The sequence below is a fragment of the Denticeps clupeoides genome, chromosome 8, assembly GCF_900700375.1.
Source record: "Denticeps clupeoides chromosome 8, fDenClu1.1, whole genome shotgun sequence".
NCBI lineage: Eukaryota > Metazoa > Chordata > Actinopteri > Clupeiformes > Denticipitidae > Denticeps > Denticeps clupeoides.
Window position 1 is genome coordinate 10,136,180 of NC_041714.1, and position 27,398 is coordinate 10,163,577.

At 47.0% G+C, this 27,398-nt stretch overlaps 1 protein-coding gene and 1 long non-coding RNA gene across 7 annotated transcripts in view; one reads left to right on the forward strand and one right to left on the reverse strand.

Annotated features, from left to right (window-relative positions):
• The window catches only part of zmiz1a (zinc finger, MIZ-type containing 1a), a 103,169-nt gene that overhangs the window by 39,544 nt on the left and 36,227 nt on the right, over positions 1–27,398 (reverse strand). For 5 of the 6 annotated variants that reach the window (XM_028988842.1, XM_028988846.1, XM_028988849.1 and 2 more), the window contains exon 3: positions 27,162–27,236. The exons of the other annotated variant lie outside the window; for it this stretch is intronic. The gene's annotated coding sequence lies outside the window, so the exon portion shown is untranslated. The remainder of the gene's footprint in view (positions 1–27,161; positions 27,237–27,398) is intronic. 6 annotated transcript variants of the gene reach the window in all.
• On the forward strand, positions 322–9,025 carry LOC114795493 (uncharacterized). Its single transcript, XR_003750514.1, has 3 exons — positions 322–576; positions 8,426–8,562; positions 9,011–9,025. It is a non-coding gene; the product is annotated as an uncharacterized LOC114795493 (long non-coding RNA).

The following is a 27,398-nucleotide window of genomic DNA, read 5'->3' on the forward strand; positions in this document are numbered from 1 at the left end:
CCAACATGCAATAGGTTCTCAATGCTCACATCAGTTGTGTCCATTATCTTGAGTTAAAAGGTATCATGCCTCACATTCAAGGTTATCAATTTTGCCTGGCATGGTCTTGATTTACAACGACACTCAATGTGCGGCTGTAATTTATTTGGCCCCCACAGCTTAGAGCCGCCAAGTGTCTGAATTAATAGTTGCCAAGCGGAGCGCTGGCTCTCCATCGCTCATCGGCCAAATTTATCACCATCACGCTCACAAATTCCTCTACAAGAGAGCGTGGAGGAGACTCCCCCCACGGTGAGGCGCGAGGCCGCTGGGCCGCGCTGATAAGGCCTGGCTGTGGGAGCTCCTGCTGGGTCGAGCCGCTCTGAGCCTGGCTGGCGGAGAGAGAGAGATGATCCGCTCCGTGCCACAGCTAAGGACATCTTAGCGAGCCCAGCGGAACTCATCGCATTTGGGGCATTTGGAGACGCGGCGGGGAGAAGCAGGCAGCCATGAGCCGTCGCTGCTTCTGTGTATTAGCTGCCTCTCGGCTGCTCCGCAACAGCAAAATGGCCACTGCAGGTCAGGAGGGACTCCCAGGTAAAGGATAACAATTTTATATACGAATCGCACCCCAACCCTGAGCAGGTACATACAGCGATGCTGCACTCGTATCAATTTCCGATAACACCGACCCGTAGTGCCCTGTGGTGAGAGCACGAGTTTAAGCGATCGGGCGCTTTCATAACACAGTGCAGGTATCGTATAGACAGAAATCCCCGCTTAGCCACACGTTTAAGGATCCGATCCGCTGCAGTGGCGCCCGGTGTCCAGCAGGGGACTCTGTTTGACGCCGCAGCGGCTGCGCCTTCCCCGAGCGGCACAAAGAACTGCCCAGTGTTCCTTTAAGCCTTTACAAGCGCTACAAATCCCCGGCTACAGCCCACTAACAGGGCACACTCTAACCAGCGGCTGCCCGTCTGACCTTGTGGCTATTGATTAACTACCCCCCCTTACCCCACCCTGCTGCCTTTCACACCTCCAGCTACCAACAAGAGCCGTGGAGGGAGAGTCTTACAGAGGAGGGGATATAAAGAAATAGAGTGATAGAGGAAAGGGGAAGGGGGGTATCTCCAGCCCACGCCTTCTCTCTCTCTCTCTTTTTCTCTCTCTCTCTCTGTCCCTCTCTGCTCTCCCCTGTGGCCACAGCTTTTGTTTGCCCTACAAATGCAGGGCCCTCGGTGTCTGGGTGGAAAAACAACGGCATGAACACATCATTACACCGGTTGGCGAGCATCTTGCCGTGTGTGTGACGTCGCCGGGCCGGCTTGGGCGGCAAAGCGCGTCGCAGCGTCCGGCACTTCTGCCCCCCCCCCACCCCCCGTCACCTCCGGGGGCCGCCCCTCCAAAACACTACCCATTATATACAGCTTCTGACTTCACTCGCCCTTTATAAAACATCTGCGCACTTGGCCCTCAGCTTTCTCCGAACCCGTCTGAACAGCTTTCTGTACGTAATCAGACCCGGATCCATTAGACGAGGTGCGAAGGAGCGATTACGCAACAAATTAGGCTACGCACATAACAGCCCTAAAAAAAAGGAGCACAAAGCAGAAGGGAGATTAATCATATCAGACGAACATATACCCACAAATAACGCATGCCACAGGAGCAGCAAACAAAGCGGAGGAAGTGGGGCAAGAAATTACAGGCCATCGCGCCGACCCTCAGCCGTAATAGTCGTGCGGGGGGGATCTGCGCAGCGGACCGCGACACTCGGGCCACAGAGCCGGGCTGAGAGCACAGGGACATTATTTCTTCATAATCACACGCGCACACTTCCTGCGCCTACACACACCAAAGCAGCACCTCTGTCACCACGTCAGTTCCGTCAACAAGCAGCCAGGACGCGTGGCAATCTGGTGATAGCGTATCATTGTCACGATTAGGGCTACATGATTAATTCTATCAAACTTCAAACTTCAACATGAATCCGGGCAGCATTTCTGCACCGTAACCATTTGCATAACCTGTAAATACAACTGTGCAGAGCGCAAAAATGCACCGTCAATCCAAACAACAACAACAACACACATTTATTTCTTATATAGCCCAAAATCACATACAGCATGTCTCAATGGGCTTTGACAGGCCCTACAGTTGACACCCCCCACACTTGACCCTTCTGCACACAAGGAAAATGGCACACAAAAACAAAAAAAAAGAAAGGAAGAAATGTTGGGAAGGAGTGATACAGAGAGGGACCCCCTTCCAGAGTAGAGTGAGCCTGCCAATGGCTGGTGATGAATTGTACAATACCATAAACAAAAGTCCAGTGACGGTGAACTATGAAACGTGACATAAAAACCAGCTGTGTGTAGGTTTCCAGGTTTTTTATCGAGGTATTGGCATGTGCGGCAGCGCCGTGCTGGAGGGTCAGTTTTGCATGGTTCCCCGGAAATTAATAACAAGCACTCAAGTCACATTGAAGGACTAGCTATGTAAATGATTTAGTAATACCTTTGCTGATTGGAGCAGTCGTATTGTGGAATAAAAATAAAACGGTCTGTGTGAAGGGGCAGAGGTGATTGGCAGTGTGAGCGTAGGCCAGGGCTGTCGTGGTTTTGAGGGAAGATGGGTTTTTATGTGCGGGCTTTCCGCCGTGCTCCAGCGCCTGTGCACATCGATCGGAGCCGAGGATAAACAGCCTCACTTTCACACCCCATTTGGAGAGGCACAATCCGAGACCCACCCTGAGATAAGGCACCGTACTGTACACTGCAGAGTTCAAGTAAGCCGCGCACGGGGTCACGGGGAGAGAGCCATTACCCTCACTTTATGGGGACGGCCCTTAAAAAAAAATTGAAGGAAGTGACCTCTGAATGAGTGGGATCGGAGCGCGGCTGGGTATTCTAACTCCCTGAAGGGTCCGGATTGGGGTGAGGGGTCGGTGACATGTCTGCAACCCCTCGGAGAGGGTCCTGGACGCGGAAGGGCCCTGGTCAGTAGCCCCCCTCCCTCCGAGAGCTAACAAAGCTCTGTTTGTTATGAGTGGTGGAGCTCCTGCAGGGTGAAAAAGCCACTCTGCTGGCTCACTATTGTCCTTCCCATAAAATGTGCTATAATCGCCACTGCAAGTCTCTCGGTAGCGCTCTGCACTGTGTGTGTGTGTGTGTGTGTGTCCTCCTCCACACTCCCTCTGCCACCCCCCCCTCTTTCTCTCTCTCTCTCCCCCACCCTCTCCCTCCTGTGAGACCGTGGGGCTGTAACAGGCAGAGGAATGGATTCATTTCATCTAATGTGGTTTGGTCTGCAGCTCTGCCACTCACCCCGAGCGCACTGCAATCATGTGCCTCCGCTCCAGCCAATAAACGCAGGCCGTGGCGCCTGGCCCCTCTCCCATCCTCAACGTCACCACTCTCTCGTCCCGCTCCCCATTTGTTACCCTTTAACACGCGCGGCCTCCATTACAACTGCTTCCCTACCTACTGTCTTTGTGCCAGATGCATGGCGGAAACGCACATTGAGATGAAGGTGGGTGGAGAGGCGTTGCAGACAGTAAAGTGTGCAACTGTGCCATATGAAAGTGAAGTGATTGTCATTGTGAAACACTGCAGCACAACACGTGGTGAGACAACAAAACATGTCCTCTGCTTTTAACCATCACCCTTGGTGAGCAGTGGGCAGCCATGACAGGGAATCGAACCGGCAACCTTCTGATAACAGGGCCGGTTCCTTAAACACTAAGCCAACATATATCTTGGAAACGCGCAGTGACATGGGCAGAGGGGGGGACATAAAACAGCAAACAGTGATACCCACTCAACTTGAGCTCCCAACTAGCGTGAACTGAGCTCTTACAAATCCTGCCCCCCCCCCATCATTGTGTTCCTGAACAACAGAGTTAATCCAGTGCTGCTCTGGGGGAACTGAACCTGTGATTAGTGGACAGTGTCCACTTTGGATGAGAGCGCCCGGCTTCCCGACAGCTTCGTTCTCGCCTCTCCGCATCTTGTATGGCTGCTGGCCATACGACCATGCCACATGCAAGCTGTGGCACTGCTGGTCTGGCCCAACGGCGAGGTGGGGTGGGGTAAAAAGAGGCCATTTGCTTTAAAAGCAGCCAGTCGGCTCATGTGCATGTGCTAAGTTTATATCCTACGGGCCGGTCGACCCGATTCTGCGCACCGCAGCAGGACCCACCGCAATCAGATCACAGACTCCAGTTTACAACCAGGAGGAACACCGGCTGGAAGGGCGTTCCGAGGGCAGGATCGTATTTATAATTCACGACTCTACTGTATCACGCGGTGAATAAAAACAGGCTAGTGCACAACGCATCTGCAGCAGACAGGAAGAGGAACGTTCTCTGTCATGTTCAGGCATTTTGTTTCCCACCCCCGACACCAGGCACCAATGGCCTGTGTCTCCCTGTGCCCTTGTCCTGCAGGAGCATCCTCCAAAAGAGGGAGCTATAACGGGGGGCTGCCCTGCCAAATGGCCCCCCATTTACACCGCTCCATGCTGGTATCTGCTCAAATTTCTCACCTGGATGCTGCGAGGAGGACACCAAACTTCCCAACGCACCCACAAGCTGAAACTCTGGAGACAAGCAATTGAGACAAGTGTCAATTGCTTAAAATAGACCTAATATTCTGTTCAGAAGAGTAATTAAAAAGCAAGTTACCATTTTTATGTGACGAATGATCATGCCGCCTGTGGCTGGGCCCCCTAAATGGAAGAGCCAATGCGGGATCTGCCAACAGCTGTGCTACAAACTGGCATTCGGGTCCATTTGGTGGCTATAAATACAGGGGTGCAGCGTGCAGCTTAAGTCTCTCCGGCAGCAGGTATGCGCCACTAGACACTCCAGGAGCGATCTGTCGGTTCCTGCTGCGCATTTAACCAGAGGCCGTGGGCGTGTGTGGCGGCAAAGTGTTACAAAGTCCACTGGTGTAGCGCGCTGTTTACATACACCGGCGGCGCAGCCTAACTCGACCCGAGCCTAACCCTCCACTAGCATACTACAATACTACGGTACGAGGCCACTTTTCAGTGCCGTGGTCACGTAGGCCAATAAATAAAGTGGTTGCACTCATTAGATAACACAAGTCATGTATAATTTAAGATACATTATGCCACTTTAGGGTGTCTGGAGAATTGCACAGAAGCTGCATTTTCTCAACCTACTTTTTTTTTTTTTTTTAAACGGCTCATTTAGGCAAAATAAGTGGAGAGCTATGTGGTTTACTGTACTACTTTCTGAGACTTGCACTGTCCTGTAGTAACCTTGTGAAGGGGTGAACTCTAGTTAAAAACACACCTACAAACACCGGCGGCTTTCAAAACCTCAATTAAATAAATTTATTTAATAATTTATCTCACTTCCAAGATTTGAATCCGTTATTGGCATGGCCAACAACTCATATCTGTTATTGCGCTGAGTTCTAGTTTTGATGCTGGGCCACCGTTAAAAAGTGAAAATCCTTGCATGAATGAAGAAAGCGAAGAAAACACAGAGTCAGGAAACTACATAGGCCAAGCTCGATTCCATCACTACAGAGAGACCCCGGAATTAAAATAGGAGGAAAATCTCGGATAAGCCTTCCCCACAGCCTGGTCTATCTAACCCCAGACAGCTGGCAAGGCCACACGAGTGTATATAACCACGAGCGAATACATCACAGTACAACTCTTCATTCTTATCAACACACTGATATGTATGTATGTATCTTTGTATGTGTGTCTGAAAGAGAGAGCGGAAAGAGAGGAAGAAGAGTGGAGAAAGAGCAGCATGTGGTCCGAGTTCCAGACTATTGCCCTCCCCGGCCCTCTCCGAGGCACGCAGAAATTCTCTCATTTGCCGCAGATTGCCAGCTGCCTGCTCTGGATGGGCCTGTGTAAATAAATCAGGAGCAGCTCCAATCTCCCAGCAGAATGGAGAACAAAATAGCCACAGCCCCGAGGAAACATCTACAGCCAGGCTGCTCTTATCTCCAAATAACTGCGCCCGTTCAGCCCTTTCTGGGCTGGCCATTCATCACAGAGTACCTTCAAAAGAAACGTCAGCATCCACCGCTCGGGACGTCCTTTATCAGTGACAGAATTCAAAATCTTCAGCATTATCACAAGTACATGCACACAAACAGGAAATGGATGGTTTTTCCCCTTACAGCTAATTAGCCAGCTAGCACTGTTCATGCTCGATGTGAAGTTAGCAAGCATGTCCCATGTTTTAAATGTTTTTTAATGTAAAAAAAAAAATCCAATCCTCATGTTTCTGTCAACTTACATTTACATTTACAGAATTTATCAGACGCCCTTATCCAGAGCGACTTAGGGGACAGTCCCCCCCTGGAGCAACTTAGGGTTAAGTGTCTTGCTCAGGGACACAATGGTAGTAAGTGGGATTTGAACCTGGGTCTTCTGGTGTGTTACCCACTAGAATACTTCCACCCTGCAAGCTTCTACATAGGTGTTCATAAATGTCATTTTAGTGTATTCAGCATTATTAGTGTATATCAGCATTATTATATACTGTAGTTAAACCCAATGAGATAAAGGTAGGCACTGAAATACGGCCAAATAGAGATTCCAAAAATGTACATTTTCTCATGCATCCACCAAGTCTCGTGGAACCCATGATGGAACACGGTCATCATGCCTTCGTTACCTGCGTTGCCAGCACCCAGCGCCAATCCGAGCTGATGTACTGTACTGTATCCATGCTAAGCAGCACTCACACTTGTGCCCAGACACGTGCAAAACGTATAAGTGTTACGAAAAGCAGGTTCTGAACAGATCGCTCAGATGTTATCGCTCAAGTGTTCTCTGAGAAACACAATCCTTGACACCGTTGAGGTAGAGCCAGTGTAGCGTTCTCACATGGGTATCCTCTTAACCTCATTCATAAGAGCACTCCAATCCGCGCTGCAGCACAGGGGCGGGACGCCTCTGCCAAGATGCTGCCTTATCAGTCTGTGAGGGAGGGCAAACTTAAGTCCCCCCATGCTGCAAAAAATGGGGTTTTACTTTCAGGAGAGATGCTTAAATCTCCAAACTTCTCTTTTAAGATGACAGCAGAGATGAGGAATTCGAGGCTAAGCCTTTTTTAAAAGCAGTAATTTACATTCTTGTAAAAGTTAATAAAAGCAAAAGGCGCAACATTAGCTAGACGGGGTGTGGGAGGAAGAGAGAAGGAGACGCAGGGAGGGAGGGCGGCGCCATCGGCGGCAGAAGCGGCAGCGCCGGGAGAGTGTGAGTGACGAGGTGGCCTGACAGGCCGCTGTAAACCTAACCTCTCAGGCAGCACTCCAGAAACACAGCCAACGTACTCCTGGGGGCTGCTGCCGCCCTGAGAGGTAAGCTGAGAAATTCCTCATCCTACTGTTTCAGCCTTCGCACTCACCATCAGCAATTACTGCCAAAATCCTTACAGGGACGTCCTGCCACTTGGAGGGTAAGGACCCTATCTGGTGTTCTAAACCTAAAAGAATTACTGACCGACTCATTTCAGTCCCACTGATCTCAGTTCAGTAGCCACGACAAGATGAAACGTTCATAACGCGCGGCATGTTCATTACAGCCCTACGCTTACATGTTCATGTAAGAGATGTAAGCAGAAAACAGGCTGTTAGAATGCAGGCCTCCTGTGATGCAGCTCCTGCTGTGTTCAAGATTTCTTTTTAAAATCTAATTAGCAAAAATGTTACAGGGGGCTTTTAAACGACATAAATTTTTTGGAAACGGCCAAAGGGGCGCTGTTCAATCACACTGGTGCATGCATGCGCATACACAGAAATGCACAGCATCCGATTAACACAATTAGCAGAAGAAAAAAAAAACAACAACACACATTTTCTTATAAAGGATTAGTCAGTTATAGTGCAGGGGTATAAACCTCATAATTTAGATCATGGGCCTTTACTGTAAACACACTGCGCTTTGCTTTATTAAATGAGTGGAGTTTTTTGTTGTTGTTGAGGGCATCTGCATGTTGGATTGGGCAGAGTGCTAACGAGATTAGTCAGTAATGGACTGAGAGTAAACTCACACTTCACACATGCTCTGCTGGCCGGCCCAGGCAGAAAGCGCTACGGAGCCACATATGGAGGGGTCCCCACGGACCGCGCAGACCTGGCCGCTCCCCGCCCAGGGCCATTAGATTCGCCACAAGGCCAGGACCGCAGTCTGCCAAACACAAGCCGCAGCACTCCCAGCAGCAGATGCACTAAAAATCAACAGGAGCAGGGGAACAAAAAAACCCTAATAATCCAATGCAGTATAACATTCGCCGCAAACACCAGAGTGGCTGTGTCATATTCATCAGAGAGCACAATAACACACGGGTAAACAGCTATGGGAGGCACCCCAACATCATCATGCAGCCTTAGTGCTGCAAAGTACATCTGCGCTGAAAATTGTGCTTCTTTTCCGGCTTCATAAACAGCCTCTCAGAGGGCACTTAGCAGCAGCGTGCACTGCACCGATTTGCCAACACTACCGGGCCAGGTCGATGGGAACAACACCGGAGTCGGCTCTGAACAGCAAAACCACTCAGGGGAGCTTGGAAAATTACATATGCATGTAAGTATTTATTTCAGGGCTGTCAAAATTAACACGTTAATCGATTAACTCTGATTAATCTAAAAAATATTTAACAGGTTAAAATAAACAAATGCAATTAACGCAGCTGTGTTTCGCCTTGTGTCTGACCTATGAGCAGAGGAATGGAATCAGAGCAGTGCAAATTCAATTTCTGTCAGAGTCTGAAGAGTATTTCATTTATAAAGATGACTAGATCATCTCACTGTGGCCCCTCATCTGAGCCTCTTTCTGACCCTTGTAATAGTTTAGCATGCATGCATTATAATAACCTTTAGTCTTTAGAATTTATTGCGATATGTATTGCATTGCAATAGAATTTATTGCATTTGAAAATCTTTGTGATTAATAATAAACTGTAACTGATAAAACATTTTTACTATTAGAGTTGAATCCTGGATAGCGTGTATATATTTTTGTTTGTCTGCAGAGGAAATTGCAGGGCAAGTGAAGAGTTGCACCGCGGCGGTGGAGCGGGAAGTGAGCGGCGGGAGGGTGGAGGGTGGCAGTGAAGTGTCAGACTATCACAAAAGAAAATCAACTTTTGCAGTGTCGCCTGGAGCATGCAGAAACACACAGGGAGCAGCGCTGGAATCAATCTGGCAGTCTGTGGCTCATCCACCCACAGATTAAGATTTAAACCGGAGCCCATCTAGGCTGTCACTAAAATGGATATTGTATTCTTCATGCGGGAAGGGAGGGAATTACTCCCGCCCTCACTCGCCCCTGCTTTCTGGTACCGCTCTGGCTAGATAAGTGGCGAAAACAGAAACCCGCATTGTGCAAACAGCTTGCTCTGAATTTACGAATGCAAGTCGGGCTGAGGCAATTGAGCCCCCAACCTGGAAAGAAGAAAATGTTCTGAATACAATGCTGGCCAAATTGAGTCAGGGCAATTCCATGTGGGCAGCAAGATACCTACCTTTATCATGATATAATTTTTTTCTTACTCAACTGCCTCACCTTTTATTTGCTTTTGGCCATGATTATATAATAATACATTATGTATAATGATAATTGGGAGGAACATGTGACAGGTATAATGATTTAATAAATTTAAGTGATTATTGTTAATTACGCAAGAAAACAATCCTTGTGGCTGTATTATGATGCTTGTGTTATGTCATGAGAATAGGTGCTTTTGGAACCAGTAGTTAAAGGAACACATTTGACCCTAGCCACCGGTGCAGTTCCCTCAAGAACTCATTTCCCCTAATGTAGCTCTTCTGGTAGAATTTACAGATCTGTAAAGTAATATAACTTGCCCACCACAGGAGCGCCATTGTTTCACAGCAGGAAAATCTCTCAAACTGGGTCACTATAAGACCTCATGGCAATTGGGCAAATATGCACTTAACAAGACTGGATCCCATGGTGACCACTGTACATGAGCTAAATGATCCTTCTCATCACCAGTAGAAAACACCTTGAAATGCTGTCTGGTGGGAAATTGTCTTTAGGGATTAATATGCTTGTGAGAAATGTACTGTGCATAAAAATACTTGTTATAAAGCTGTCATACTGGACAATATATATTTTTTTGCCTTCCGATACTGATGAACAATAAAAACAGCACTGCTCCAGGTTGCTTGGTTTGGAACCTCATGCATTTGACCAATCAACATACTTTTACATCACCAATACACTCGTGGCCAAATGTTTTACACTCGTGACACAAATGCTGTTTTTTCACAAAGTTTGCTGTTTCAGTGTTTTTATATCTTTTTGTCAGTTGTTTTTGTGTAATGAAGTATAATTACAAGCAAGTTTCAAAGGCTTTTGTTGAAAATGATATCAAGTTTATGCAAAGAGTCAACATTTGCAGTGTTGTCCCTTTTCTTCAAGACCTCTGCCCTGCCATGCTGTCAGTCAACTTCTTGGTCAAATCCTGATGAATGACAACCCATTCCTACATAACCAGTGGTTGGAGTTTGTCAAAGATTGTGGGTTTTTGTTTGTCCACCCACCTCTTGGGTGGGAGAACCACAACTTCTCAATTGGACTTTGGGCCAGGGAGTTTCCTGGCCATGGACCCAAAATGTCAATGTTTTGTTCACCAAGCTAGTAGGTTATCACTTTGGCCTTATTTGATGTTCCATCATGCTGGGAAAGGCATTGTTCTTCACCAAATTGTTATTGGATTGTTGGGAGAAGTTGCTGTCAAAGGATGTTTTGGTACCGTTCTTTATTCAAGTGCAATTTCCCACTTGTGGGACTAATAAAGGTTTATCTTATCTTATCTTATCTTATCTTATTCATGGCTGTGTTCTTAGGCGACTCCCTCAGGATGATGAGACAGGACTGATGGTGGCGCTCACAATCATTTTTTACAAATGCCCCAAACAATAGGACAAGGGCATCATCCGAGAAAATGACTTTACCCCAGCAGTCCAATCCAAACTTTTTGAAGAATATCAGTCTGTCCTTGATGTTTTTCTTGGAGAGAAGTGGCTTCTTTGTGGCCTTCATGACACCAGGCCATCCGCCAAAAGTCTTATCCTTAATGTACATGCTGTACTGTGTGTGCAGATGCCCTCACACCTTCCTGCTGTCATTCTTGAGCAAGCGCTGCACTGGTGACACCCCGATCCTGCAGCTGAATCATCTTTAGGAGACGGTCCTGAACCCTGAAGCCTTCTTCACAACACTTGAACGTCTCTCCTTGAAGTTTTTGATGATCCAATAAATGGTTGATTTAGATACAGAATGATCTCCCGCCTTGTGCTCATCAACACTCTCACATGTGTAAAGGAGAGGCTCACTGAAATGATCCAGCAGGTCCTTTTATGGCCAGTATGAAATGCAGTCGATGAAATGTTTTTTTGGGGATTAAGTTAATTTTCACTTTGCAATTCATCAGGTCAGTCTTCAGCAAACCAGTATTTGTGTCATTCTCAAAACTTTTGGCCACGACTGTAGTTTCAAGTGGAACAGCTTAGACTGTAGCATTAGACACAAAGAAGAGTTCCTCAGGTGCAAAAAGCCTATAAATGTTAATTTACCGATCATAACTTATTACCGATACGTTATCTAACCATACCAGAAAGTAAATACTGGTTAAGGGACCCCGAGAAGAACAGGACACTCCCCAGAGGCAGCAGGTACGTCCCTCCTCTCCTCTGCAGCTTTGTGTGTAGAAAGGTCAGAGCTCAGTAATTTGTTTTTATCCTCACACAAGACAGAGCAACAGACACCAAGCAGGTAAACCAATTACGCGCTGACATGCATCACCGGGGGGGCGGCAGCCTCCCCCGAGCCGCCGCTCTGGCCATTTCAGCCTCCGTCTCCCACAGCCCACTCGCCCGGAGCCGCACGGCGCCACGACAGCCAAGTGCCATTCGGAGTGAACATCATTAAGCAGCGTTGCGATGAAGCACACTTCCCTTCCACTGCGCTGGAATCTTGTCTCTCTCTGGGAGCATTTCCTCTGGATGTCATTTCACCGGACTCATTTTTGGCGAGCCAGCCAGTGACAGCTTCAAATGGCTCAAGGTGTCCTACGGGATAAGTGCCAATTATTTATACAAGAAATGGCAACGTTATTTTTGCAGTTCATTGTGTTCAGTACCTTGCTGTCTGGGTGTGAAAAGGAGACGGGGAGAAGCATCCAAAGTCTCATCTCAGGCTAAATGACACAAACCGTTGTGCCGCAAATAAGCGATTAAGCTTAGCCTTACAGGCACGGTCTCCGACATTTAAATTCTTAGAATCGATGCTCCACTGATGCCATGAAAAGAACATGCAGTCGGTATTAAAAATGAAGTGAAACGAACACAACAGGAAGAGGGGCTTTGACTGGGATTTGAGTGCTTGTATAATACACTTTGTGATTCGAGCATACTTTACGTCTTAAAATAAATGTTTTATAAACCTCTCCATGATGTCTTCTTTTCCCTTTTTTCCCCCTTTTTCACAAAGATTGGAAAGCATTGGCTCATAAAAAACAACTGTTTTCTTGGCATTCATTACCAACGCTCCCGCACGGAATGCCTGCTATGTCTGGCAGCCATGTCTTTATAGACGCAGGCAATTTCATCTGGTTTAGCGGCTTTCTTCATCATTTTCCTTTCCAGCGCACTTCATCGCCTTCCTGCGCCACCATGGAAAACAAAGCGTGTACGACCCTTCCTAGGGTCGGGACAATGAGGGGGTACATTTTCGCCACCGCTCATGCCCACCTTCCCCCTTGAAATGAATTAGGGAGGAAGCAGGCACTTTGACGCCGGCTAACTGGCTTCCTTTGCCGTCTGGCTCTGAAGGAACAGCTCATCCACTGGGCTCCGTTCTCTGGCCTAAAACCAGCCCTTGGCTTCTCAGATGGCTGTTACTATGGCAACGGTGTTCTTTCAGCACTTGCAAAATAACGAAGACAATGTGTTTTCCATTTAGATGAGATTCTTGGTGCGTTTGAGATACGGAGAGTCCCTCTTAACGCTCCCGATGCAATACAGTTTGGAGAAGCAATGGGTGGCTGGAGGGGGTGGGGTGGGGGTCTTTGTAGCTCTTCTAGGTGGAAAAACGGGTGGCAACAGATGGCAGTGAAGACGGGCTTTTTTTATTCTTCCCCACGTCTCCCCCTCTGACTGTGGAGCAGATTAATTAGCGGGCTGAGAGCAGAAGGTGAGAGGCCCATCATGTGTGTAACAAAGGAAGTGGAACATCTGAACATCTTAAACACAGTCAGGGAGATTAATCAAAACATGGCCGCCTAAACACCAGCCAGCAATTAAACAGGGCTTATAGCGGTATTAAAAAGTAAACGCGATGATTATCTGAACGGATATGGCTATTGCTGATCAAACAAATGATGATGATTATTAATCAAATATAACGATAACTGATAAAAAAATTAAAACATTATCTGGCAGATCTTTTTAACTGATAAATGGCCATCTTCGTGGCAACAATATAAAATTACTATATAATTACTACTAAGTTAGCTTTATGCCACGGCCAGTTAGCCTCTACCATTAACTTCTACCTCATTCAGGTCCCTTCTCAGCTGTGACTATATTTCTGTACCAGGATTTCTCCTTCCTGGAAAATACAGATGAATAATATGAAATAGAAGTTGAATATACATGGGTGTAAGTGGTCAGTGAACGTACATTTGCTGATATCGTACACGAGGACGCCAGAGTGGCACCCCTATGCAATAAATAGTACAACCACTAAGTGGGCGAAAGTTAAATTGTATTTCAGCATGACAAGCACAAAGTCAAACATGACACGGTGACATTAACCACTGTGATTCTGACAGCAGCCACCGCCACTGGTTCACGCTCGGGACACGTCCATTTACGTAATACCTCGGTCAAACAGACTCCCTCCCTGAGTGTTGGAGGCTAATGCTGCCATAGAGTCAAAACAAACAGCTCTGCTGGAAAATCCTTCCCCCAGAAAGAGGCCATGGGCTACCCCTCTACAACCCACTGCTGAGGGTGGAGCGAGCAGCGCGGCCCTGTTTACAGTGGAAACACTGAGTCCGGGACTTTTCCTTCAAGTCCGTTTTCCACTGTTTATAGAGAGCGGTGAGGAACAATACTTCCTGAGAGGAAAGCCAGCATTCCGAGGCCAAGTCCGGCCCCAGTTACAACAAATCTGCTGTCTGGAGAGTCATGGGGTGCATGCGGGTCACTGCTATTTATTCATTTATTTTTCTGTTTGTTTATTTACCAGAAAACAGTATGACTGTGTGCGCTATGTGGCCCACATGTACGCACACGCACGAGCTTTCTTTTTCACACTGGTGGAGAAAATGCACACAAATGAATGGGCTTCACGTTTATGAGCTCTATGAGTCTTTGCCCTGCAAGGGCTTCAGCCGCCCCAGTCATCCGGGCTCTTGCAGCCACACTGCCTTGATTTAAACAGAAACCCCAAAGGAAGGGCACCCCTCTCTTTAATTACACCACGATAAGACGAATTGGGACTGTTTCAAAAGGTTCTGTGAAATCAGTCTAACCATAAAACACAACATGCGGGATGGAGTAAAGAGACTGAACCTGAAAAGCAGACGTCTCGTGTAATGCCGTGTGACATGCCGACTGCATCGGGCCATACGTAGAGAACGCCGCGTCTGTTTGATCCAGAAACCGGCAGTAAACAGCATTTATGAAGCTTTGATGATGAAGATGCAGAATCAAAGTGTCAGGGTGTAGCACTGACGCCGAGCCGTCTGTTGAAGCAGCGTTGCACATGCCAACACAACACCATGGCCGCTACTGCAGCCAGGACAGAAATCCCAGGATATCAAAAAAAAATTTTTTTTTTTTACCAGAGTAAAAACAAAAAATAATAAATAAATATATAAAAACACTTATTTACAGATCATCTGGCACAAAGGTAATGCTCACAGACCCCTAGACAGCAGAACACAGCAATGCTGCAGCAGCAAGAGCAATTATTAGTGATCAAATGAGGGCCTGTGCCCTAATTGGCTTGCTCAGCTCAATACACACCATGTATTTTTAATGAGCCTCGTCTGATCCAAAACAGAACGCTGGTCAATTTCACATTGTGGTAAATAATAATTTGCAATGATACGTTTGTCGTGTTTCATTTAACAAGGATTTTGTTTCCTAGTGAGAGTATTTTCTTTGTGAATTCTTTTTTTATATTAAAGCTGCTTTGAGCTTATTTTTCCTCTTCATTGCTTTATTCGCAGAGCATAATCCCATTGGAACTATAGGTTTCAAATTTATAACAAAGGTGTAACAAACTGAAACACAGCTAACGCTGACTTATTCTCAAAAACCAAATCCGGCTAAATAGGGAGGACACAGGGATTTAATGAGTCAATTCAATCAGACGTAAGAGCTATGACCGTGTAAAACCTAATACTCGTGCCGGGTGACCTGTTATTTACGAGGGAACTCTGAAGGAAAACTGCTATTGTGTGTTATGTTGGAAAACGCACCCCAGATTATCCACCCAGTAACACCATTAAGTCCCCACTGTAGATCCACTCAGACACCGGCCAGTGGCACAGCTCTAAAATGGCCTCTGTCGGTGAAGCCGTCTGTGGTATCGAACGCACGCTTGCAGGCTCTGCCACATGAGACCTATTGTTCCAAGTAGGATGGGAGTCCGGGAGAATACATAAGGGGAGGCGAGAGGTGGGCGGGGAGGGAGGCTGAGGAGGAGAGATGGAACGAGGTGGAAGAGTTTGATTAATACATCACTGGCTGCCGCCTCCTGCCACACGCTGCTCGGGACAGGGTGGTGGGAGACCCCCGCGACGAGGGGATGCCAGCCCGCGCCGGGACCACCAGGTGAGCCCCATTCATCACTCACCAGCACGGCCCAGGGCAGCCAAGCCCCCACACTACCTCTGCCTGCTGCCAGGCCCTCATCACTGCAGATAGGGCATCTGCTCACAGAGGGCCTAGTGTTTGTCTGCACCCGTGTCTATGTGTGTGTGCCTGGTGTCCCCCAGTTATCCCCAAAGAGATTATTTAGGAACAAAATAAAATATTAGTTTTTCTATAAATGTGGGATTTGTTAAGTGTAGCCTTACTACTGTAAAGATAAAGGTGTCTACAGGACTTACCTAAACCGATAAACCGATTGTGCATGTGACATATCAAGGGGCCTTTTTAAAAATTGGTGTCAGAAACAATTACACACCAACAAAATAGGGTAGTTAAGTTTCTCTTCTTCAAGATAAAAAAACCTACCAAGTCGTTCTTATTTATCTGTTTATGTAAATCTTGAAGACGCCTTTGACCTCACACTCGCAAACTAGCAGCACACTTCAAAAATTGTGCCTATAATGTTACTGGTATACAAAATGTTAATAAAAGATACTTTGAGATTCAGTATGCATCAAAATCAAGAGGGTGCATCCCTATTTCAACATTATGAGCACAGCCATGATGGATGGTTCTTGGTCCAGACCTCTAAACCCAAATTCTGGTGTTGTACTAGCCTGTCCCATTCATGAAACCATGTCAGTGGGCCTATTCACATGCTATTCACTGACAGAAGGCCACAATAACATACATGCCAAAACATTTGCATAAACACACTCAACCCACCCCCCCCCCCCCCCCCCACCCCCCCCCCCCCCCCCACACACACACACACCCACCCACACACACACACACAAACTCTGGCATTGTTTATGTTTGTTTATTTCACAGTAGCTCGCACATAGCATCTATTTCATCCGATTGGTTAATGAGCAGTGACACCATAGGCTCAAAACGATAGCACTCACAAATACCGGATCAATTAGCCACATTAATTGCTTTATTCGATCAATCAGGCATTCAGTCAGTGTTTTCCCTGCACTTTGAGGAGATGGAATTACCGTGGCTCTTCTATACCAGCAAGCCTCCTTCAAAACAAACAAACTGATCGCTATAGGGCGGCTCTTTGGTCCTTTGTGGACGCTGGTGTGTGTGAGACGCTGTGTGTATGCCTATGCACATGGTTACTCAAGACCAGCATTTTGATGCAAACAAAAAAGCTTTCTGTGTGAGCTGCAAAATGCTGTTGACTTCAGACCAAATTCTATGCGCACACACACACACACACACACACAAACTGAGGCAAAGCATCTGGATTACCTAAATGATTTCTATTTCTGACTGACAGAGTGGGCAGTCCAGGGTAGGGGACATTATTAATCTTTGTTATATTTATAATCTGTATCAAAAATCCTGCTCAAAGTAAAAAAAAAAAAATCCAGAACACTTGCATAATGAAAAGCCTGGTTTTATCCCTCAGTGTCCTACACGCCACTTCCAATTTCGCAGAAAAACTGAGGGCCTCGGCCCTCGCGTTTGCCGTAACGCGCTGGGTCCGTGCGCAGCCCACAAATGGCTGCAGCGCTGCGCTAATAAGGTCAAGGGAGGGAGGAGGTAAACTCATTTGCTGGACCGTGGTGTTGGTGCATCAATACCATTCCGACATGACAGAGACGCACAAAGAGACACAGAGTGAGTGCATGTTCAAGAAGAATGGTGAGGGGTGTATTTGTATTCACTGCAGATAATGTGAACAGGTTGACTGAGAGAGAGAGAGAGAGAGAGAGATGGGGGGAGGAAGGGGGGGGGGATCAAACATTGATTGGGCACACTGCTCTCTCTCTATTACAAGAAGCTGATCAATATTCTGGCCGCCCTGCAGTAGACGAATACTGCTGCTGCTGAATATGTGTGGTCTCTCGCTGCCCCCGGCCCTCTAACCTCACACACTCATAGAGGGAGAGACAGACACACACAGAGAAGGACGAGCGCGCCACACAACCACGCCGCCACACACGGGCTGATACCTGGCTGCCGAGGCGCCCTGAGTGATGGAACGAATGTCTGGTCCGGGGAGTGGACAGAGTTCACACAGATCAATAGCGCTGCTCTCTCTCTCTCTCTCTCTCTCTCTCTCTCTCAGAGCCGGGCCGAGCTGAGCAGAGGTTCCATAATCACACAGCAGCAGAGCTGAATGAGAGTCCACAAATGCACACGGTCTCTGTTGTCAAGTTGTAAACTGTTTGGTTCGCTAACCAGTCCCATCAGGATTTTTTGGGGTGATTTTTGCTATCAAAATGACAGAATTTATGGCGTGTTTTCTCAACATTTGTGATAGATTTGGCGATTCTTTTTCATAGGGAAACCCAATTCAAAGTCTACATAAGCCTGGTAAGTAACTAAATGAGTGAGTGAAGAACAAAACTGCCAGGCAGGGATTTTGGAGTAATTTGTGCTAAAATGATGCCATAGGGTTGATAAAATTACAAACAGGCCAATTACAAATACTCAGATTGACCAAATGTCTTGGAAAAAGAATTACTCATGAACCTGATAACTTATTGAGCAAATGCAATCTACTTACAGACCCATATTATATTTATTTATAAATGTAAATGTATTCATTTTGCAACCTATTGATAACTATTGCATTAGTACAGCCCATGATCAAATAACATTAATATCCCACTTCAATATATTGCAATATAAATACAAATTTATAATAAGGGATTTATAAATTAATGAACAACTAAAACCGAGTGATGGAGTTCCTAAGGATTATGATGCTCTTTAAGAAGCATAATCAGGCCAGAACATTTGTTTCCTGTTGCAACCCAATTTTTAACTACCACTTCCACAGGAAATTGGATTTTGGTCATTGAGTGCAAGTTGGCAGACCAAAGGCTTCTGGCTTTCTGCACAGACCAAATGATTAGTCAGGTTCAGGAAGTGGAGGAGTTCCTATCCACAGAGGGGCTCAACCGCAGCAGGAAGTTACATCAACTGACCAAACGACTATTTTACTCCAAAAAAAAAAATATATATATATATATATACACACATACTCACTCATCTTGGGGGGGGGAAGAGATGAAAAAGAACTCGATCTGCGGCAGCATCTGTTTAGAGCGTGTTTTCTAGCGGCCCAGACGTTAGCCAGCACTTAGGTGGTTTGCCTCGCAGTATTTTTATTTTTTTCCCCTTCCATCAGTAATGTTTTATGCAGTGGCTCTGGCTGCGCATTACTCTAGACAAGCTCCCAACACGGACGCCTCTGCCTTCTATCACTCCTCATCCCTTCTTCATTATGATTTAATGCCACACTCTAGACTCTCTAAATGAATCCTACACAAATCCAACACGGCCATTAGGTCATTTAATATCCTGAGTCTAAACATGTGGTGCCCCAGGGACACGGCTCTTGTCTAGACATATGGAAATACTCACACGTACGACACGCACACACACACACGCACACACACACTCTCACAAATCCCATAGCACCATAGGAGACCTCCAGGGACCGGCCTACATGACAAGGCCCACCAAAAAATGGGGCTTCTTGAATAATCAGGAGCCAAGGCGGCTTCTTCACGTTTAATCGAGAAAAACACTGTCCTGCGAGCGCGAGTGTGTGTCTGCGCTGGTGCTCCCTCGCACCGTGACTTTTGTCCTCCAGGAAAAGGGAGGGAAATGTTTAAAACAAAAAGTGGATTTTTTTTTTTTGCTGACGGCTGAATGAAACAGGGCACCCTGGACAGCAGGGCCGCCGCCTCCTCCTCCTCCCCCTCCCAGGATACCACAGCAGGGTGATCTCTGACCTCTGTGGGAGGCCCAGCACCAGGCCCTATCACCGGCCTGTAACTTAAACCCGGCCGGTTCCAGCAGAAAACCGGCTGCGGCCGCACCAAGACAAACAGGACCATGGAAAAAAAAAAAAAAAATTCTTCATGATTCTACATATTCACAGTGTGCCTTGACCCTGTCCTACCTTTGTATAGCTCTATATCTCGTCTCATTGGCCACACCTTCTCGCGAGAGGCCGACCATCCACCCTCTGCTCTGCTTTGCGAGAGCCTGCGCAGGAAACGGGCCGGGCGAGGGGGGGAGGTGGGGGTCAGAAGAGAGGTGTGTTTTCAGCGAGGGGAGACTCCAGCAGGCGAGACACCGCGGTGCGGCGCGGCGAAATGCAACATGTCAGCCGCGCCGCGGAGCCGATGCCAGAACAAAGAGCCGCTGAAGGAGACTGGTAATGATCTGAGAGCGAGCGAGAGCCCCACGCCGCGTCGGGAGAAATTCACCCAGACGTGGCGCTCGCCACGAGTTATCTGTCCCAGCCAACGCGAGGGACATCAGAGGAACACGGTCTTAAAATTCCTTTGTTTTCATGTAATTCTTTTTTTTTTTTTAATGGATTCATCGGGGCTGCTGTACTGTTGTAACCAAAACCACGTGGGTTTACGGTGAAGATGAGAAAATGCTGTCAGAATGCCGGTGGTCCATACGGGGGGGAGCACATGAGGAATCACACGGACGTGACCTCATTACAGTAAACGGTTAAAACTCATCCGGAGGCTCTGACACATGTCGAGAGAGAGAAATGACCGTTAAACAGGAGCGAGCGGATTCCTCGACTCGATCAATCGTGTAAACCATGCGAGCTGAGAGAGGGGATAAAAGGGGAGGTGGGCGGGGCGGCCGTGTAGGAGGTGTGGTTTGTGGAGCCGGTGGGGGTGTTGCTCTGGGCTGATCATCATTTAATGCCTTGTTTGCCCTGGGGATGGTGCCGGTGCTGCTGAGCCAGAGCCTTAAAAACACAGACTAATCAATGTAATTGCGACACTTTAGCGGTTTAAGATCAGCTGGACGAGATAAACTGCAGCTCGCATGTGCCGCTCCACCTCTGTGGGCGCGCGTGTGTGTGAAGAGTTCTGATTGATTTACTTGTGCGCTAAATAAGTTCATTAAATATGGCCTAAGCGGACTAGGAGAGTAAATTCCCATTGTGGAACAACACAAGCCATCTATGAGCCTCCGAACACCATCCCCCAACACACACACACACACACACACACATTTAACCCCACGCGCCTTCACCGTGCTTCCTCGTCACAATCCCCCGATCCATCAGTGAATAGGGACAAAAGAAAAGAGTCGGGAGCTGGCTCTTAGTGGGGATGAAAATGAGTCTTTGAAATTTTCACCACTGCAGTCGTTCGCCTTCTGCCCTGTCTTGTGTGGGGGTGGGGGGGGGTATTTAGGTGGGGTCCCCGGGGGGCTGCAGTCCATTTGCTGAGGGTCTGGCCAAAGCAGCGGGGGAGAAAGGGAGGGTGAGAAATACCAGTAGGCAAAGGTCTGACACTGAATAGGAGGTCCCACCAACCAGGAAACGAGAGAAAAATTTAATTTCTTCAGAAAAACAGAGGTCTGTATCCCTCTCTCTCACACACGGCCTTCCACCACTGCAGCGGATCGCTATTCCCGCAAGGCCACTGTGTGCCCCCTTATGGCGCCCGCCACCCGACTTCTGGGTACTGTAAGCTGGTCATCTTCTGGGTACACGAGGCTGGTCATCTGTGCTGTATCCCCTCCAACTAGCCACATTACAGCCGTCAGAGCTGCTATTTAAAACTAGAGACCATTCCACACTTCCCTGACCTCTTCAAAATCGAATTACCCAACACCGATATCCTATCCACTTATATGGTGCTGTCCAAACACAAAAATATAGAAGCTATGTGGGTCAAAAACAGCAGGTCAGACCCAATCCTGGCCGATCAGGAACAAAAATAAAAGAACGCTACATCCCGCAGGCCTCTCGGTGATCAGGATAAAACCGTCTTTAAAGGGGATTTGGCCTCTGCTGACAGTCTATATCTGGAAACTGATACAGCCGGAGAGATAGCGGATCATTTTTCATGAACAAATCTGCTTTGGCCGTGTCAAGACAGGCGGTGGACCAGCAGAGTGAGAGAGAGAGAGAGAGAGAGAGAGAGAGAGAGAGAGAAAGAGAGTCCACAGTCCCTTGGCCCACACGAATGTTCAAGTCACCTCAACTCACCTGCCTGACCAGCCCCACTGATCCCTTCTGCATCTTGTGTGGCCTGAAGCTGTCACATCCCATGATTCCACCAAATCATCTTATGAATGTCTAAATTCATGAGCCGTATCAACAAATGTCGGAGTCTCAAATGTTTAAAATGCTTGCCGGTTACTGCCATACAAGAAAGCACCACTAGATGGAGCTGTGCATTTTGAGTTCACTAACAAGATAGCAGGCTTGTTCTGCATTCAGTCAGGTGTCGCATCTCAGAATGACGTCACATTCCAAATATAACAATAAGTTGGTCTTCAATCGATTAGGTATCAATCTTTTTATGACATCTCAGGTAATGCTCACGACAGCAGCAGCTTTGATTTGTTTGCTTTCTTTTCTCATTTTTCTAAATGTCACAATCAATATGTTTTCCCTAAGGGCTCATCAGCCGTTTTTCTGCATACATTACGGGCAGCGGAGGCCATTATATTCCCTGAAAAGCGTCACCGGGAGACGTGTCCACACATCAGAGGATGAGCAATGGAATAAATGAATCCATGAGTGGACACACGGCTATTTATACCGGGCTCAATCAAAACAGCCACGGACGCAAACAACGAGGGAGGGCCGCGGGAGGACTGTGGTTTGGCCGGCCCTGTTTTCAGACATGGTCCGCTCCGGCCTCCCGAAGCAATCACCTTCCTCCTCATCAAGCAACTGATCCCGATGAATAATTTACAGCGTTCTCCGGGGGAAAAAAAAGAGTACACCGATGGCACTAAAACACAACTAAAGAGCTTAGCACCTACAGGCCGGGCTCTCCGGTTTCGGCCGCTGACGGCAGCGCGGTGCCGGCGTCGCAGGATACTAATGGACGGCGTGTAGCGCGGCGCGGAGGAAAGTGTGCGAAATGAATGGAGCGCGGGGGCTTTTCTGACATTCTGGGGCCCAAGGAGCATAAACAAGCCGGTGATTTGATTAAGTGTGTAATCGCACAGAGGAACTGGAGCCCTGGGCTGCCTGCTCTCACTCGGTGGTTATACTGACATACACACACACACACACACACACACCACGCCTAGTAACAGGATTCAGACCACAGGTCAGAGGGAACCTGTAGTCTCCTTTCATCCCTTTGAACAACATCGCAGGGTGTCGTGGGTAAGAAAAAAGAAACCACACACTCAACGCTGCCCACACACACTGTTCTTCATTCAAGCTGCTTGAGAACGCAAGATGTTTTGTTTCAAAGCCTTCTGGCTTTCCTTTTTTTTTTTTCCAGACCGGAATACAAGATGTTAATAATTATATAATTCTAATCATTTTTCCGTACCGTTCTTTGATGTTTTTCCTGTTCTCTAAGCTTTCAGAAAACAACAAAAAAATGTAAAAAGCTATTGTCTTGCACGAACATAATTATTCCACAGTTTGCCAATGCTTTATCAGCTGACATGATTGACAATAGAAAAGCTTTTACGTTTACCGTATTTATCTAAGGCATGAAAAGCCGAGAAACAACGTTCAGACATGCCTCGAAATATCAGAGCGGGTGAGATTGGTGCTGTTTCCTGAAGGAATTTGCTACACGTGTTAATTAAAAAATTTCACTGGTGTAAGCGTATCATCGCACTGCTCCCCTTTCACAAACATTCCTATCACACCTACTAATAAAGCCAGGGCGGCACAGATAAAGCCAGTGCTGCGCGGTAAATGCAGAGCTCTCGGGGTTAAAGGTCACCATGTTAAAAAGGACAAATGTGTTCTTAAGTGAGGCAAAGAGGAAATAATTCACCCGGGAGATTATACGGCATAAAACGGGCGTTTAACGGCGCGCAGACCTGCTCCACCTCTCGGTGTTAATCAGCAGAAGAGGTGCGATGACGAGAACTGGGACGTGCATCTGGCGGATGTGCTGAGGTTCATGCCTTGGCTTGTTGAGAGAAAATGAATATTTGAGAGAAAAGAGAGAGAGAGAGAGATGGATAGAGCAAAAAAAAAAAATTCTTCCTTGATGGAAGACATCCACAGCAGTGAAGCACATCTAACTCCATCCTGTCTCCATGTCTGATGTCATCTGGTATGAATCACATATATTAGCTAACTACCTGTCCCTACAGAACCAATTACGCTGCCCCTCTTCTCCCAATGATCTGCCTCCACTCTTAATGAAAGGAGGAAAGTTCATCCATCAATTCCCCTCGCGAGGTGAACTCAAAATGGCCATTCGTTCTGGAGAGGCAAGGTGAAAAGTACGCAGCCTTGGCATGCCACGCCGGCCGTGCAGCGCCGGGAAAATTCATACGTGTTATTTATGTCACATCCCGGCATTGATCATGTTCACTTAACCGGGAGGTGAACCACACAAGGTTACACGTTCCGGCGAGGCCTTCCTGGCGAGGCGCGCTGCGCCCGTAATGGGATGGAATAAGTGGCCTCCGCCGCGGCCTCCTTCAGACCATTTACATCACCGCTCAGCCATCTCAAGATAACATTAGCGCGCAGTTTAAAGACTATCACGAGGGTCACATTTAGCTGCCCATCCAGCCCACTCAAAACTGGGGGAGGGAAGAATAAAAAAGTACTTTTTAGCTGATTGCATTTTATGTCTGCATTAGTATACTTCTACACCCCCCAAAAAAATAAAAGAATAATCCTCTTAAATTTCTCTTCCATAATCTGACTTGTTGGTTTTTGTTCACTGATGCTACTCATGGCTGCCTCTTGACGACTCTACTCCCATATTTCCCGTTTTGACCCTAATAGGGATTGTCAGCAGAGTGCAATTGTTAAGCACAAAAATCCCTCCCCAAATCACAAAAGCATATCACAAATGTGTCACAGTATGAAATTACTCAGATTATAACACTGTTTCAGAGCAACACACAATCCCCTGAACATGCTCCACATTGATGACCTACTTTAGGCGGCTCATAAAATGCCAACTTGAGTGCCAGTTTAGCAGCCGGGCCGCCGGCTTTTTAAAACGGTAATAATAATGCGGCCAGAAGCAGCGGCTTGTTTAGGTAGCCGTGACCTGTGCCTGTATTCCTGGCCCCGTTTCAGGGGAAAGAACTATATTAGGCCGCAGCAGCACACGCTGCGAGGAACAGGCAACTGGACAGCTGACGTATGGCTCTATTATTCCGCCAACACAGATATGCAGCGAACCCACACATGACCTCTCTTGTTTAAAAAAAAAACAGAGACCTTTCTGAAAATCATGTCCTTCTGGCCAGTACATGTCATAGGAAATATATCATAACAGCCAATGGTGACGATATCAACGCGACTGAACAATGACATGAAACAATGACCAATAACAATAATAACCAAAAATAACCAACATATCAAGAATATGTGCATGAAAGTGAAGTGATTTTCATTGTGATACAGAGCAGCACAGCCCACAGTGCACACAGTGAAATGTGTCCTCTGCATTTAACCCACCACCCTTAGTTAGAATATGTTTGACTGATCAGCAAAGGGACCACAAAAAACACTTAAATATGTCACAATAAGCAACACTATAAGCAACACTAAACTCCCTACACCCCTGCTATTCCCTTATTGGAAAATAATGTCATTTGTTATAGAGACTACACAGTCTGGAACCCTTCTGACTGGCTTCATTTCATACTGCACAGTAAACCATTTTCAGGCAGCGTAACTAGAACGTACGCTCCGAAAATACACAGGAATCGGCACTGAAATGAAAACTAATATTAGAAACTGCATACAGTGATTTCGGGGTTATTTTTATATGGTATGTCCTTATCTTGTGAACATGAAAGCTACAATCAGTAAGAGGGTGCATTATTTGATCAAAAACACAGCAAAGAGCAGGGTGTCAAACAGAAACTGGCATTAGGCCACTTGCTCAAAATTCACAGAACACTTGCGCGGTTCGAATCTTAGCCACCCACGAGTCCAGCAGCAGATTAATCAACTGGCCGACTTATGGGTCAGCGCTGCGAGCCTCAGGAAAAACAACAACGAAAACAGGGCCTGCCATCCCACACGCCCACTGCATCCTGTCAGTCAAACACTAACAAGGGCCTGGGGCCGGACGGCCCTCACCAGCCCCAGTAAAGGCATGGAGAACAGATGCATCTAAAGAAGCCTGCCTCAACACCACCCAGCAGGAACAGAAAGCCTTTAAATTCAACTCATTACAAAATTAATATTTAAAGCAACCAATTACAGTACGGTCTATCCACAAGCAAGGCCATCTTTTTAAAATGAAGCAGATCCCCTAGAATTAATCTTCATTTTAGAATAGTGTGGTGTGGTATACTATAGCAAAGTCTAGTGTAATACTGTGCATTATAGAAAAATGCAGTACAGTTCAGTATAGCACAGTAATAAAGCAGTGTAGTGTATAGTATATTACAGTACTGTATAAGGTAACATATAGTATATAATGACACCACAACACGGAGAATTAGAGCACTGCAATATTTCAATATCAGTTCCCCAGAATCCCCTGGAATAACTCCGCTCAGCGAACATGATCCAAATATTCGGCTCAGAAAGAAAGAACGTGTCAATGTGTCTTTCAGTGAGCGGGTGTGAGTGCGCGTGCATCTGTGTGTTCCTGTGCACGAAATCTGATATGCATGACTGGAGGTTTCTCCCAGCCAGCGCGTCTCCCTTTCTTTTGCCTCTCAGAAATCGCAGGTTGCATCCATAATTCACACCGGGCCTCCACGCCGCCGTCCTGCCGGCTGGCTCCTCCTGCGCTCATTAGCATAATGCAGATGCCACCAGAATCATTCACCTTCGAGCCGCTCGGGCCCCGTCAGAAGACAAAGCTGCGGGCGGACGCCTGATGTGGCACGCGGCACACACTGTAACGGCTGCACGGGCTTCACAGTGTGACAAACATCTTTGTTCGCTTGAGGCAACATTAGATAAACGCCTCATCTTGATAATTGCGCTCCCCAATAATGATAAACTGACAAAGGCTTTGTACGGCATAAAGAGATTTTGAAAAAGGTTTCCGGATCCTTCTCCTAATTATGACTCATGTTGAAGACTTGAGTTCTCCCGCTGCTTGAAAACACTAAATAAATTTGCCATTTGACGGAGCTCCGGAAATACCAGCAAACGCCACAATGGGATGCTGACTCCCTCGTCTTTATTAGCAAAGCCGTGCCGTTTGGAGGGGAGGTTCAAAGCGACGATCTGTTTAAAAAAAAAAAACTCTCTGCGTGTGGCTGCTGCAGTATGTGGGCCAGAGTGAGGAGTCATTAGGCTTAATGAACATTGAAAGAACATAAATCAAATCTTACCAGCGGATTCTATGGATTTCTTTGTTTAGTGCTGGGCAAATCCACTCGTATATCCTCATCAATCATAAAATCTGCCTGGAATGAGAAACAACGACACATTAAATCCACGGTGCAGCGGCGGACCTGTCTGACGGCATGAAGGAACGGGCCTATTACCATCATTTCCCATGAACACTGTCGTTTGTTGAGTGGATGTGACTCTAATGGGCCTCTCCAGATTCAGAGAAACTGCTTTCT